The sequence below is a fragment of the Tamandua tetradactyla genome, chromosome 5 (assembly GCF_023851605.1).
Source record: "Tamandua tetradactyla isolate mTamTet1 chromosome 5, mTamTet1.pri, whole genome shotgun sequence".
Lineage (NCBI taxonomy): Eukaryota > Metazoa > Chordata > Mammalia > Pilosa > Myrmecophagidae > Tamandua > Tamandua tetradactyla.
In genome coordinates this window covers 2,003,752-2,019,659 of record NC_135331.1, presented here as the reverse complement: position 1 = coordinate 2,019,659, position 15,908 = coordinate 2,003,752, and the positions used below count along the sequence as shown (strand labels likewise).

The following is a 15,908-nucleotide window of genomic DNA, read 5'->3' as shown; positions in this document are numbered from 1 at the left end:
GTAGGCATGTATTCGCGGGTCAAGGGCTTGCGTGTTTTAGGCTGTGGTGCGCATCACCAGACCGCCCTGCGTGGTTGGTGGTGTCCCCCCACCCTGTGAGGAGCCCCATCGTCCCTGGCCAGTGGGCACACGGCTGCTGGGCCCCTCTCTGCACGGCCCTCGGAGCCTGGGGGGCCCCTCTCTGCACAGCCCTCGGAGCCTGGGGGGCCCCTCTCTGCACAGCCCTCGGAGCCTGGGGGGCCCCTCTCTGCACGGCCCTCGGAGCCTGGGGGGCCCCTCTCTGCACGGCCCTCGGAGCCTGGGGGGCCCCTCTCTGCATGGCCCTCGGAGCCTGGGGGGCCCCTCTCCACATGGCCCTCGGAGCCCCAGAGCAGCCACTCGCGGCTTTATTCAATGTACACGTGTCTCCTTTTGTGAATTTTTATTCATGTCACCCTTTTTATAGGAATATTTTTATTCTTATTGATTTATAAATATACTTAATGTATTAAGGATATAAACTTGTTTGTCATATTTTTTCAAATATTTCCCTGTAATTAATTCATTTGCCTTTATGATTTATATATATTTATATTCAGAAGCTCTAAAATCTAATTAAATTAATCTACTTTTAATTATTATCCACTGGTGTTATGCTTCAAAAACCCTTCCTTTACTCTCAGAATTGTATCATAATTACCCTAAATGGTCCTTAAAAATTTGTATGGATTTTAAAATTAGTTTCAGATGACAAAATTAATACACCCTGGTAAAGATGACAAACAGTTCAAAAACATATTTTTGATGTCCTCCTGGGTGCCAGGCATGGAATATGATGAAAAATGCACCCCCTTGGATTACACGGGTCAGTTCAAGTTAGTAGGAGGAGCTCACCATCGTCGCACTGATAAATGAACATCCGCCTGCGGGGAAGTCACTGCTGGGAGAGGCTGTGAAGAGAAGGTGGAGGGCCCACACCCACCTATTGCCTATAAAACAGGGTCTCACCCAGCTCCTCCCGGATGAGGTGACAATGGAAGAGACTTAGAAGGTGGAGCGCTCGCTGCGTGTGGAAGATGGCGACTGGAGTGGCGGGAAGCAGACAACAGAGAGGGTTCTGAGAAGGGAGGGCATGTGCAAAGGCCCTGAGGTGGGATGGAGAGTGGCCGGGAGGACACACGACTGATGGGAACAGAGTGAGTAATATGTTCTCTCCTCAGTGCCCCCCTCTTCTCCCACCCACCCCCTTCCCACGTCCCAGAGGTAGGCACGGTTGAAACCGGGGTGTGTATCCTTCTAAAACACTCTGCATATTTGAGCATAACATTAACAGTGGGATACAGACTTTGTGTATATTTATATTTGTTCAGACATGCACAGAGATGGTGGGTCCAGAGCACTTGCCCCAACATCGGTGCCATGGACAGCCTGCCACCCTAGAACCAATGAGTCCCCCGCTCCCCACCCCCCAAAAAATGGCATCAACAGGGTGACGGGGAGAGGTCACTGAAGGGGCAGCAGCTCAGGGCGGCAGGGCGAAGGGAACCCGCGACGGTCCAATCCCTTTCATGTAAATCTCCCAAATGCTCTTTCTCCAAATGGTCTCACCATCCATTAACGACATTAGAGAATTGATCTTCATGAAGGTTGAAACTTTCTAATCCATCATCCTTCTGCAATTATTCGCTTGAGTTCCTCTGTCCAGAAGAGCGGTTCCTCATTCACCAGGGCTGCCAGCTCACCGTGAAATACAGTCCGTACCTGACGGGGATGAATGCTTGGTTTTTCTCTTTAATTACCAATTTTCAGAGTAATGAGTTGGCATTGTAGCAACCTCTAGAGGCATAAAATGAGGTTGGTTTTTCTTCTCACTTATTTTTCTCTTCTCCTTGCTCCCACACCTGCTATTTTACTCCCGGCTCTTTACATGCCCACCGTGTTTTAACCGCTGCAGTCAGGCTTCTCTGTGCCTTTTAAAGTAATCTACCTTGGGCCAGTGAGAGGCCCAGCAAGCTGGACTGTGTCCTCTGGGCCCACCTCCACCCACCCTGCCCACTCCCGGGGCCCGCCTCCTCCCACCCTGCCCTCTCCCTGGGCCTACTTCTGCCTGCCCCTCCCTGGGTCCACCTTCACCCCCCTGCCTGCTCCCTGTTCCCACTTCTGCCTGCCCCTCCCTGGGTCCGCCTCCACCCCCCTGCCCGCTCCCTTAGGTTCCTGGCACACCCACATGCTGGCCCACACCTGAGTGGACTCTTCAACTGGTTAGAGATCTGAGCAGCCTCGGCCTTAGGTTTTGCTCCCCTGTGCCTGGAACGCTGTCATCCCCTCTTTGGTTCAGCTCTTGTCTGTTGTCCAGATGCAATGTCAGCTCCCCGGGACACCCTCCCTGCACCCCGACGTAATGGAACCTCTTCTCAGCAGGTTGCCCACATGGCGCTGATCAAAGGGTGACTGTCTGGGGTTGTGTCGAGTAGGAACAGCTAATAGTAAGGGTGGCCTGAAATTTGGGTTCTCGGGGGCCCATGCACAGCCTGACAGACGCACCAATGATGCAGGAGGCAGGGCCGGGCATAGGGGAGCAGGTCACCCACAGGACTCAGCCCCTCCGCCCTCTGGTTGTGCAGCGTGCCAGGAAAACCAGCTAAGAGCCCCAAGGTACCCAGGCGGCTCTGCGGAACTGTCAGCATTTTGTCCCTGCCCCCTGTTACCATGACAACCCCATAGCGTACTGCGCCACTTTCCTGCAGGGGGCCTGGGCTTGTTCTGTTTCCTCTCCTTTGGTGTTTCAAGATGAGCTTCTGCAGCCGTCACAGCCCCAGGGGCTCCCGGGCCCGAAGGATGAGGGGCGCCTCCCTGCAGGGGCAGTGGGAGCATGGGGCCTGCCTGTGGGGACCCCGCGCTGGAGGCGGAGGGCTGGGGGCCTCTGCCTGTCCTCACAGCAGTACACAGGACCGTTCACCCCCACTCTTTCCAGCAGCTCTTTTAGTATTTTGTACTTTTCTTCCAATTTTTAAGGGAAAAAAAAAGTACATTCACCCAGTTTAGTGAGTGTTTTAATATCGCAGCTGCCAAAAAACATACCGTACCGTGGGTCTGTGGAAACGGCAGGAGTGCACTGGCCACAGGCTTCAGGCTGTCTGCGTGGGGTGCCCACACAGTGAGCAAAGGGCGTGGGACAGACGCCCTGGCCCTCAGGCCTCTGCTGCCGAGGACTCGCCGGTGGGCCTCGAGCTGTCCCCTTGGTGGCACTGACCTTCTGAAGAGCAGAGGTGCCTGATGTACACGGGGCACCCACCTCCATGCCCAGGCCTGGGGGCTTCCCCTAGACCCCTACACGCACCACACACCTCCCCCAGCCCCTGCCCTCCCCCACCACACCTTCCTAGCCCCCCACCTCCTTTCCCAGCCCCCATTCCTACCCTAGCCCCCACCCCACCCACACCTCCCCCAACCCCCCCAATCACATCTTCCGATCCCCCCACACCTTCCCTCCCCCACATCTACCCCCAGCCCCATGCACAGCCATCTCTACCAGTTCCCCACCCCCTCTCCCCCCCAGCCCCCCACACCTCCGGTCCCTGCCCCCCAGCACTACACTTTCCCATCCCCATACCTGCCCCCAGCACCCCCACACCTTCACACCCACCCCCATACCTCCCCCCAGGCCCTCCTACCTCCCCAGCCCATGACTTTGATTAGACCAGGTGTCTCCATGACCTTCTCTGTCATTCCCTGAGCCCCATTCTGCTGGCCCTAATGCGGTAACTGTCCTTACCTGACATTTCACTTTCCCTCCTGCCAACCACCATTGTTTCTTCATTCTCTTTATTACTGTTCGTTCAGCCCAGCCGCCTGCCAGGGGAGCCCTTTTCCCACAGTCCCAGGCTTCTGTGCCCATAGCCCCTGTGGGTTCCCTGCCCTGTCCTGCCAGGCCAAGGGCCCTTCTGCCCGCCCTGCCTGCTCTGGGGGTCTCCACTCTCCAGTCCCACCTGGGGACGCCCTCCCTGACCCCGTGGGCCTCCAGCCCCTAAGCCCCCTGCACGCTGTCACAGCACCAGACCCCCTACACAGCATGGCCACCTCGCTCGGCCTGCCTAGCCCAGGGCACTGGGGTCCCCACAACCCTGCCTGTGTCGGGACTCAGCCTGGGGCCCCATGTCCACCGCTGCCCCGGGAATTCCGGTCTGCTTCTCCTGTCCAGGCTGCAGGCTAAGCCCCCTTAGGCCAGGGGCGGGAGGCCGCTGCGTTGTGATAACTGAGTTGCAAGTAACTGCCGAAAATATCCCTTTTGCAATTTGGTTTGAGATGACTTAAGACTTCAAGAAAATTAAATGCAGCACCCGCCAGTTCTTATTCTCAGAGTTGTCTGTAGAGAGAGGGTCAGTTGAAATTCAACATCAGAAACAGAGAGAGAGAGGGAGGGAGAGAGGGAAGGAGAGAGGAGGAGGCAGAGAGACAGAGAGGGAGAGGAGGGGAGGGAGAGAGGAGAAGAGAAAGATAGCAAGTCCCAGAGAGTGTTTTCTACCTCTTGACACAGCTGCCCCTGTGGGCCTGTGAGTGACACTGGATAAATTTCCCCTTTTCCTACTGATTCACCCCCCACCCCAGGACCCACGAGAAGGAGAGCGCTGACTCTCCAGCTCTCTGTGGTGAGGCATCCTTTGTCGAACCCAGGTGGCCCCCCGCCTGCAGGCTTCCCCCTGAGGGCTGGTGATGGCACCGGCTGGGAGCTGCTCCTGTCACCTGCCCATGCCCCTCTGTCCCCACTGAGGGTGGTGGAATGTGTGATTCAAACCTCTAGGACTCCCGCTGTGCCTGCCTTGAAGGGCTCAGTTTACCAGTAGCCGGCAAATATGATGTGTCATGTTTCTTTTTAATGCTGTGACTAACCCCTGGAATTGTAATCGGTTCATTTCCCCCACAGGTCCAGCCCTTACAAGACCCTTGCAGCTGCCAACCCGCCACTGCGACGAATGACTGTTTGCCAGCCCCCTGCCCCTCCCCAGCCTGTTTTCCCTGACCTCCCTGCAGAGGAGGTGACATCAGCACCCACTTGCTGCCCAGGCCAAAACCTATGAGTCACAAACAATCCTTTCTCTCTCCTCACAGCCAGTCCATCTGCACCGCTGGTGGCCCCAGCTCCAAAAGATATCTGGAAAAACTGCCAATTTCTCTCCCTCTCCACTGCCACCACCATGGCCTGAGCTGCTCGTCACCCTCCTGGGCCAGTGCTGTAGCCTGCAGGCTCCTTTCTCCCTCCATTCTCACCTCCGTCCATGGCCGATCCTGCACACAGCAGACCGAAGGTGTCTTGGCAGAGGAGAGCACATTGGGCATGGCCCACTGACACCCCACCCCCAGGGCACTGAGAGAGGGCGAAACCCCTCCACACCTGTGAGGGGGTCCGACAGGGTCTCGCAGCTCCTTCACCCTTGGCTCCAGCAGTACTGCTCCTTCCAGCTTTCCACATTCTGCCACAGGACCTTTGCACTGGCTTTACCCTGCCTGGGAAACCCTTTAGCCAGATACGCATGCTCCTTGCCGGCTCCTTGTTGGCTTAAACATCACCGCCTCCAAGAGACCCTCCCTGCCTGCCCGCACCCCAGCCACGTTCTCTCACATAGGTTGATTCCTCGATGGTCTTTACATAGTCAAAGATTATCTTTCATTGACTCTGTCACTTGTGCACTGCCTGCCCACAGAGAGGACATGAAGTCCAGGATGTCAGAGGCCCTGCGCCTCTCAGCACTGTGTCCCTGGACCTCAAGGAGAGGCTAACCCACGGTAGGTCTGGAAATACTTGCTGAACAGAATAATCCAGCCTCTGCCTTCAGAGTCCTTACATATCCAGAGGAAAGGAAGGGCCTTATAGGAAGCTACAGGACAGCAGTCAGAGAGGAGAAGCACCCCTGTGCTATAAGGTTTGCATGTGCTCAGTCCCTGCAGTTCGTAGTAGCCGGGGGGCAGCTCTGCAGGCCTCTAGGACTGGCCGGGGAGGACGGTAAGGAGGAGGCAGGGTTGCAGGGTCCTCAGCAGACATGGTGGGGGCTGGGGGCATGTGAGTGACACTTGGTCCAGGCCAGAATCCACCTTGCCAGCATCTCTGTACCTCCTCCCCTGCCCCACCAGGTGAGTTCCCAAAATGACACTGGTCAGTTCCACACCCATTCTGCAATGGGACTCAGCCCTCTGGCCAAAGGGGAGCTGGTGTTGGTACCTCCCCTGCCAGGCCACAGCTCAAGGCCAGGCACGAGCAAGGAGGCTGGCTGTGAGGGAGGCTGTACCCAGGCCCAGGGGTCCTTGATGTTCTGGGACCTGCTCCCAGGGGGACTTGAGAGACCAGCAGACGGTGTCTGGGGAAGATGGGGTGGCAGCAGTGTGGTCAGTGAGCCTGTTGATGGGCCCACCGAGGCAGGCTAGGGACCAGGGCTCCTGCTGCACAGAGCTGGGCTCTGAGCTGGCCCTGCCTGGCCCCCGCCGCATCCTTCCCCTCTGGCCACCTCCGTGCTGTGGCAGATGCCTGATGGCTTCAGCCGGCAGGACTTGCCAACGCGCTTCCTAAGTGACACTACAGCGGCGTGTGTGTGGACAGCCCTGGGTGCTGACAGTGGGCCCACCCTGCCAGCCAGGGGCTTTGGGGGCTTTGGGGGACCAGGGACAGGCATCGGGTGGCCTGTGCCTCCAGAATCCAGTCTTTCACAGAGTTTGATGATTTTTGAAACAGCAGCTTACTACCTGTGGCATTATGTACTTAATGTTTTCCTTTCAGTGGACTCACATGTGTATAAATGAATTGATCAGACTCATTATCCTAAACAAAAAAATATCAATACTAGTTGCCAGTAATAGAAGGCAGTTCCAAAAGCCTAAGAGGGAACCTGGGACCTCTCCCTGCCTCTGGGCTCCTCTGTCCAGCTCGGGGTATGGGATGAGTGAGACTGGAGGGGTCCTAGGAAAACACCCATTCCACGGTCTCCTGGGTGGTAGGCAGCCCCTCTCTGCCTCTAGACTGCAATGTCAACAACTGGGATCCCCACAGCCTGTGGCCAGGCAGGAGCCCCAGGCAGGTGTGCAGGCAGGTGTGAGACCAGCCACACAACTGTACACATTTCTGAATACAGCACAGAAGCCCCACAGCTGCCCTGCAAAGGCAGCATCACTGTAAAGAGTCCCATCATGGAAATAAATCCCTTGCTGGCTCTATGGTGACCTCATCGTGGCTATGTGTTGTCTCTGTGGTGGCCCTCTGGTGGTTCCATAATGTGTTGGCTCCTTGGTAGCCCCATGGTAGTCCCCTGGTGGCTCTGTGATGGCTCCATAGCAGCCCTGTGATGGCTCCGTGGTGGCTCTGTGATGGCCCCGTGGTGGCTCCGTGATGGCTCTGTGATGGCTCCGTGGTGGCCCCGTGGTGGCTCCGTGATGGCCCCATGGTGGCCCCATGGTGGCTCCGTGATGGCTCTGTGGTGGGTCTATGATGGCTTCATGGTGGCTCCGTGGTGTCTCTGTGATGGCCCTGTGATGGCTCCATGGTGGATCCGTGGTGGCTCCGTGATGGCTCCGTGATGGCTCTGTGGTGGGTCTATGATGGCTTCATGGTGGCTCCGTGATGGCTCTGTGATGGCCCTGTAATGGCTCCGTGGTGGATCCGTGGTGGCTCCGTGATGGCTCCGTGATGGCTCCGTGGTGGATCCGTGGTGGGTTTGTGATGGCCCCGTGGTGGCCCCGTGGTGGCTCTGTGGTGGCCCCGTGGTGGCTCCGTGGTGGATCTGTGATGGCCCCGTGGTGGCTCCGTGGTGGCTCTATGATGGCTCCGTGGTGGCTCTGTGATGCCTCTGTGGTGGCTCCGTGATGGCTCCATGGTGGCTCTGTGGTGGCTCCGTGGTGGCTCCATGGTGTGTCTGTGGTGGCTCCGTGATGGCCCCGTGGTGTCTCTGTGATGGCTCCGTGGTGGCCCTGTGGTGTGTCTGTGGTGGCTCCGTGGTGGCCCCGTGGTGTGTCTGTGGTGGCTCCGTGGTGGCCCTGTGGTGTGTCTGTGGTGGCTCCGTGGTGGCTCCGTGGTGTGTCTGTGGTGGCTCCATGGTGGATCCATGGTGGCCCCGTGGTGGCCCCGTGGTGGATCCGTGGTGGCCCCGTGGTGGCTCCGTGATGGCTCCGTGGTGGCTCCGTGGTGGCCCCGTGGTGGCTGTGTGGTGGCCCCGTGGTGGCCCCGTGGTGGATCTGTGATGGCCCCGTGGTGGCTCCGTGGTGGCTCTATTATGGCTCCATGGTGGGTCTGTGATGCCTCTGTGGTGGCTCCGTGATGGCTCCATGGTGGCTCCGTGGTGGCTCCGTGGTGGCCCCATGGTGTGTCTGTGGTGTCTCCGTGGTGGCCCCATGGTGTGTCTGTGGTGGCTCCGTGGTGGCTCCGTGGTGTCTCTGTGATGGCTCCGTGGTGGCCCTGTGGTGTGTCTGTGGTGGCTCCGTGGTGGCCCCGTGGTGTGTCTGTGGTGGCTCCGTGGTGGCCCTGTGGTGTGTCTGTGGTGGCTCCGTGGTGGCCCCGTGGTGTGTCTGTGGTGGCTCCGTGGTGGATCCGTGGTGGCCCCATGGTGGCCCCGTGGTGGATCCGTGGTGGCCCCGTGGTGGCTCCGTGATGGCTCCGTGGTGGCTCCGTGATGGCCCCATGGTGGCCCCATGGTGGATCCGTGGTGGCCCCGTGGTGGCTCCGTGGTGGCCCCGTGGTGGCCCCGTGGTGGATCCGTGGTGGCTCCGTGGTGGCCCTGTGGTGGCCCCGTGGTGGCTCCGTGGTGGCTCCGTGGCGGCCCTGTGTTGACCAGGTGGAGACTCCCAGCTCTCTCCTGGGGCACTTTCCTCTTGAGTGGAGCAGGACGCCAGTTTGGGCCACCTGCCTCCAGCTACCTGCTGTTGAGGTTAGCTGCAGGGCGGGTGTGGTCCAGGACAGGGCCTCCCTTCTCCCAGCTCCCACCAGGGGGATGGAGGCCATACCCACCTCTGTGTGTTGCGAAGAGGAAGGCGACAGCTCCCCTGCCACAGCTTGTGAAGCAGATGCCACACCAGGAGAAGCAAGCCGAGAGAAGAGCAGGCTGCCATTGCCACCTCCACCTGGAGCAGGCGTGTTGCTTGGAGAGGAGCTTGCCATTGTCCCCTGCCCCATCTCCAGAGCCCAGACTTGGAGACTTTGCCTGGAGAGAGAAGGAACCATAAAATAGACTGCTCCTAACCTCCTCCCAAAGGAACTGACATCATTTGCAACAGAGCATGAGAAGTTCAAACCTAGGAGCTCTCTTAAAAGTGGTGGACGTTTTGGTGAAAAGCAGCTAGGAGGGGAGCTGTGGGTCTAATGAAGGTACAGCCTAGACTGCAGGCTGAGTGGTTTGCAAATGACAGCTGGAAGTAAGACAGCTGGGAATTCTCCTGGAGCCAGAACAAACATCAGACACAGACCTCAGAAAGGAATCCCTGGAAGGAACCACGATTTGGAGGGCTTAGTTTATAGAGTAATTAGCTTGCAATCAGTGGAGCTCAACAGTTCGGTGTGGACAGAGAAGAGAAAAGAGCCACAAGCCACTGTCCTCCCAGAGTGACCGTGGGCACCTGCAGCCCTCTGTCTCCTTAGGAGCAGCACCCAAGGTCTGACATGGTGGATGAGAAGGACCTCACTAGAATCATCAGCCAGTCACTGAACAGATAGACAGCACATGAAAATAACAAGTCCGAGGCAAGGAGCTGTCAATCCCGGAGCTGCTGCCATATATTATCTAAAATGTCCAGTTTCCAACAAAAGATTATGAGACTTGCAAAGAAACAAGAATGTATGACTCATACAAGAGGAAAGAAAGAAGACAAAAGAAACAGCCTATGAGAATGGCCTTATGTCAGATTTAAAAGAAAAAAATTTCAAAGTGGAATCATAAATATGTCCACAGAACTAAAAGAAAGCATGATTAAAGAAGTACGGGAAGATGTGACAACAATGTTTGGGCAAATGAACATTAATAAGGAAATAGAAACTATAATAAAAAACATAATGGAAATTCTGACGTTGGAAAGACCATAACTGAAATTAGAAATTCACTAGAGAGGCTCAACAGTAAATTTAAATTGGCAGAAGGAAAAATTAGTGAACTCAGGATAGAAAGCTGAAGAACAGATAGAAAATGAGGAAAAATTTAGTTCACCAACATATGCATAATGGTAGTACCAGAAGGAGAGGAGAGGGAGAAAGGAGAAGAGAAAATATTACTGAAAACTTCCCAAGTGTATTGCAAACAAGAAACCTACACATTCAGGAAGCTGAATAAACTACAGGTAGGATAGATGCAAAGAGATCTGTAAACAGACACATCATAATAAAAAAAAATGCTGAAAGATGAGGAAATCCTGAAAGCAGAAAGAGAAAAAAATTGCCCACAAACAGGGAGCCCCAATAAGAATAGCAGCTGACTTCTTAGCAGAAACAGTGGAAGCCAGAAGGCAGTGGGATAACTTGTTCACAGAGCTCGAAGGAAAACAACAACCAAGAATCTTATATTAGCAAAGGTATCATTCAAAATGAAAGCAAAATAAGGATTTTCCCAGATAAACAAAAACAGAGAATTCATTGCTAGCAGAAATGTCTTACATGAAATACTAAAGGGAGTTCAGCAGGTTGAAAGCCAAGTGATCCCAAAGAGTAGTCTGAACCCACAAGAACAAGCCACACTTGTCAAGGTAATTATGTAATTATAAAAGAAAGCTTAAATGCGTATTTTTTCTTCTCTCTTCTCTTAACTGATCTAAGAAGCCAGTGTATAAAATAGAAGTTATATCATGTATTGTTGGGCCCGTAACACATAGAAATGTAATATCTGTGTAATATACTTACCAATGACAGCAAAAGGAGACAGGGTGGGAGCAACTGAATGAGACCCAGAACAGAGAAATCCATAGAGACAGGAAGTAACTAGTGGGTGCCTAACACTGGGGGGAGGGGGGCGGTTCTGGGGTAAGGGGGTGGTAGCTGAGGGTACAGGTTTTCCTTGACGAGTGAGGGCTGCATGTATCTGTGACTGCACTGAAAACCATTGGGGGTACTCTGTAAAAGGGTGAGTCACATGGGATGTCAGTTGTATCCCTGTGAAATTGTTAAAAGGGCTGTGCCCATTTGTCACCCACCATCCATGTTGGAGAGAGCCTGGCCCATCTTTTCCTAACCACCTTTCCCCTTTCCCCTCAAGTGAGCCAGAGAAGGTCTCAGGTGTTTGCAGTGATGATGGAGCCCCATGCCCCCTCCAGCTGAGCCCCCTCTGAGCCTCTGTCCATCCATGCATTGTTGTGGGCAGGGTGGTGTGCACATGGAGGGGTGGGGCAGTGAAGAGATGGAGACAGAGCTTTCCCATGGAGAACCCTTGGATCACTCCCTTCTATGGCTTCCCGTCCTGGGATGACACGTTCTTTCCATGAGACTCACCCATGGCCACATTAACAGCACGGACCTGCTGTTTAATTCCTCAGGCATGGCCTTCCCTTCCTTGCGCATTTATATGCAGGTATAGCATACCTGTGTCTTAAGCAGGTGCTTCTCTAACACTGCACAGCCCGATCACCCAAGGATTTTGCTAGAATGTGGGTTCTGGCTCAGGAGAATATGCATTTCTGAGAAGGCCTGGAATCCACAGGCACTGCCAGCCACTGCCCTGCTGCCAATAGCAGGTGTCAGGGCAGTCAGGTGTGTGAGCGGCAGACATACCTGCACATCTGGGGTCAAAGTATCCATTTTGAAGGTAAACCCCATCCTCTGGGCAGACATAAGATGCACCCTTGGTCATTTTTGTGGTTCCCTCCTGACCATTGGAGGGACTCAGGGTGGGGTCTTACCCGGGGCTGGTGATGGGTGGTGCCTTGTGTCATGAGGCGCCCAGCCCCAGCCTGGCTGCCTGGAATGGGTGCAGGGCAGGGCCTCTGTCAACCTGGGGCGCAGTGGTGCAGGCCTTCCTGGGGCAGGAGTCTGGCCTGCAGGGGTCCCACACCCCAGCTCTGGCACCAAACACAGTGACACTGAACCCCCCACGAGGCCAGGAACTGCTCCTTAACCCCATCTTACAGAGGATAAAGCATAGGCACAGAGAGGAAGCCCGGGTTTCCACAGGCTCCAGCCGCAGTTTCTGCTTCAGCAGGTGGGGTCCATGCAGGTGATGGAGAGCCGTTCTGGCTGGACGTCAGCCCCTGCCGTGTGGGGATGTTAGCCTGGGTGCCGTGGGTGCAAATGGCAGAACCCCAGCTCGACTGGCTCAGTCTGGAAAGGATTGCAATGAACCCCTCCCTGAGACCCGTGCGTGCAGAGCGCCCGTCGAGGCAGATGCTGGACTGAGCAGCACCGTGGGGCAGGGGCAGGACTCTGCAGCCAGATGCTCGGGGCTTGCACTGGCCTCTCCCACCTACAGGCTGTATGACTTCAGGCATGCTGCGTGCCCCTTCTGGGTTTCAGTTTCCCTTCTACTATCAGGGTTGCCCGCGGGTGCGGGGTATAGGTGAGCACACGCACTGGTGCTGTGGCGGCCGGCACCTCCACCAGCACCACTGCACCCAGCCCTGCGCTCTCCCCGCCTTCCTGCCCCCACCCTCCTCCGGTGGCTGCATTCCCAGGTGTCCCCACACCAAGGTCACAAAACAGGGCCAAATTGTGATGGGCACTTTGGGGCACCTTCTTACATAAAGTAATATTTTATATATACATATAATGTATAAATATTATATTTATACATTATATATATATATATTTTCCTCATAAGCAGGCACCAGGAATTGAACCCTGGTCTCTGGCATGGCCGGTGAGAAATCTGCCACTGAGCCACTGTCACACTGCCTCATAAAGTAATATTATATTTTAAGGCTACATTGTTATAAAGATGTCACATTTTTAAAGTATTTTCTTGGACTTAAAAGTTCATATTTTTTTTCCAATTTTAAAGGAAACTGAAACCTTTTCAAGGGCCCCAGAAAGTCTGAGGTCTGGTCTGCCACGCCTGAAGGGGACTCGGCCATGGGAACTGCTCTGAGACCCCTCACACCACTGCTGATAGCCCCTAGGGACAAACAGCGCAGTTCCCAGGAGTTTCAGAAAAAATTCCCGTGATTGATTCTGATTGGGCCCTCTTAGGGCACATGACCATGCCTGACCCAATCACTGAGCCTGGGGGGGGGATATGCTAATGAAGGAGGCCTGGACTCCATCCCTGCAGCTGGGAGCCTGGGCCTGCCCCACCCCCCAATTCTGCAGACTCACAGGTGGTGGCTGAAAGACGTCACCCACCGCTGGCCTCCCTGTCAGGGCTAGGACCCCCTTTACAGGGCCGCCTGAGCAGGGGTGGGGGGGGGGGCCCGGGCTCACTGGGCACACACAGGCCTCTACCTGAGGCTGCGCTGACCACTCTGGCCAGTCCTGCCCAAGCGCTTGGACCTGGACACAGGTCCAGGCCCTTGTTGTTGGGAGAGGGACCAGGAACCAGCTGTGCAGCCTCGGGGGGCTCAGCCAGGGCCTCCCCAGGTCACCCTTGGTACAGCAGGTCCCCTGGGGCCTCTGCCCACCCCAGCCTGCTCAGGAGGGGGCTTGGGGGCTCAGCTCACTTCTGCTGAAGGGCCCTGAGTTGTAACACAGAGCACCCCATGACCCAAGGATACAGGGCCCCCATCGCCCCCTCCCAGAGAGGGAAACTGAGGCACGGAGAACTGAGTCACATGTCGAGACGCACAGGAGGAGGGTGAGGCTGGCAGGGGCCGCACCGTCAGATCCAGGATCCCTGCTTAAGCCCCTTTGCTGATGGCCTCAGAGCTCCCCACAGCACCATCGGGGCACCCCTCATTTCAGACAGGGAGACCCAGTCCCTGGGTGCCTGAGGGGGCGGGAAGCAGATGACAGGGTCAGGGGTAAACAGAGACCCCAAACACGAGGTGGTCCTGTGGGCGCATGTCTGGGAGTCAGGACCTGGGGGGTGCTAGGTCCAGGGAGGTCGGCACCCCCACCCCGCGCTGAGCCCCTCCTGCCACCTGGGTCCCTGGGACCCCCCTCCCGCCTGCACATGGCCTCTCGGGGTGTCTGGCAGGACGGGCTGTGGACTGGCAGAGGTGGGGTGGGCCTGTGACCCTGGGGGCTGGCCACCTCTCTGGTCCTACAGTCTCCGCTGTCACCCCCTCCCCACCCACTTGGGGGCAGGGCCGGGTCAAGGGTGAGGGGTGAGGGGCGAGGGGTGAGGGGTGGGCTGCAGCTGGGCCCGGGAGGGAGGTGGAGGATGAAAGGCCCTCAGAGTGCCTCACAAGGCGGCCTTGTGTGGACCCAGCCCCCCAGCTCGGGCAGGAAAGACCCCGAGGACCCCGGGCAGATTGTGAGTCCCCTGTTGTGGGGGAAGGCGTTGGCAGCTGGGCCTGCATCAAGGGCGGGAGATAACTTCTGGGGTGGGCGGGGGCGGGGCCTGTGGAGGGCGGGAGCTGCTGAGGCCCCAGCCCCACTGTGAGGCTGCCTGGGATCCCCTCCCTCTCCAACTGTGTCTGTTGTAATACCCAATGCTTGAAGGCATTTTATTGATAACTAAATTATATTTCCCTACAACAAACAACAAATATATACATGTGTAGATATAGTCGAAATTTAAATAAAATGCTTCTTAGGTGTAAAATATTCTGTATTAAGATATCATTGCATTATAAATAGCAGAAAATTCATAAAAATGACAGACTAAATATTTATACATACATATATAAAGGTAATACGTGTATTATTTATTACATAGTATACGTTTATATGTAATATTTGACGTGGTTCTTACTGACGTACTTAGTATAGTAAAAGTTTTTAACTACTCAGTTGTGAAGAGGGTAAGCTCCTCCGTGAGGCAGTGGCGTTGGGGCACATGGCTCTGAGTGGGCACCCAGGCCTCTCCCGTGTAAAGTCCCTGTCCCCTCGGGCCCCACCTGTGGGTTCCACACCCGTGGGAGGCTCAGGTCCCCCAGAACTTCAGCTGTGAAGTCAGATGAGCAGAACCACAGCCTGGGGTTCCGCCCCCGCCCCAGCATCTCCCCCCACAACCCCCCCGCCTCCCCCTCTAATTCTGGACGCTGGATCCCCACCCACCCACCCCCATCCCAGGTGGGGAACCTCACACTAACTCAGAGCCCTTATCACAACCGAAATGTGGGCGGGTGGATGGATGGATGGGTGGGTGGGTGGGTGAATGGAATGGGTGAATGGATGGACAGACGGGCAGATAGATGGATGGATGGGTGGGTGGAAGGATGGACATATGGATAGATGGGTGGGTGGATGGATGGACGGGTGAGTGAATGGAATGGGTGAATGGATGGACAGATGGATGGACAGATGGACAGATAGATGGATAGGTGGATAAGTAGGTGGATGGATGGACAGATGGGTGGGTGGATAGATGGATGGTTGGGTGGATGGGTGGGTGGGTGGGTGGGTAGGTGAATGAGTGAGGAGCAGTTGCTGAGCATGTCAGGAGATCATGGACCCGCCGTGGAGACCTAGAAATCTGGTCTTTGGGGTCAACCCTGCCTTGGAGCTGGGGCCAATGGGCCTGGTGGAATTAGCTCTGGTGCTCCCATCCTTTGGCCCCTTTTACTCCCCCTCCCCTGGACAGGGCCTCCCAGCACAGAGAGCCCACCCTGCTGGGCCTCCAACTGCTGCACTGTCCTGAGAGCAGAGAGGCAACAGGCCACTGCTTTCTTACTGACGTGTAGTCCTGGGTTTCCCTTGGATTTAGAAAATCCAGGGCTAAGAAACCATGACCAGGGAAGGTTTGGGCAAAGGGTGGGCATTGTCCCTGTAGATGCTGAGTGCAAATCAGGGTTTCCAAAGTTCCTCAGAGATGGGTGACCCAGACTGCCCGAGGGAAGGGCTCCTTGGTGCCTGGGCTGCAGCTTCTCCCACACAGCCGGCG

The 15,908-nt window shown here is 56.0% G+C and overlaps 1 protein-coding gene and 1 long non-coding RNA gene across 2 annotated transcripts in view; one reads left to right on the top strand and one right to left on the bottom strand.

Moving 5' to 3' along the window:
- SFSWAP (splicing factor SWAP) overlaps window positions 1-15,908 on the top strand; it is a 208,971-nt gene that overhangs the window by 65,777 nt on the left and 127,286 nt on the right. The gene's annotated exons all lie outside the window — the stretch shown is intronic.
- Window positions 1,334-3,766, bottom strand: LOC143682212 (uncharacterized). Its single transcript, XR_013175033.1, has 3 exons — window positions 3,654-3,766; window positions 3,066-3,235; window positions 1,334-1,740 (listed from the first exon to the last, which is right to left on the bottom strand). It is a non-coding gene; the product is annotated as an uncharacterized LOC143682212 (long non-coding RNA).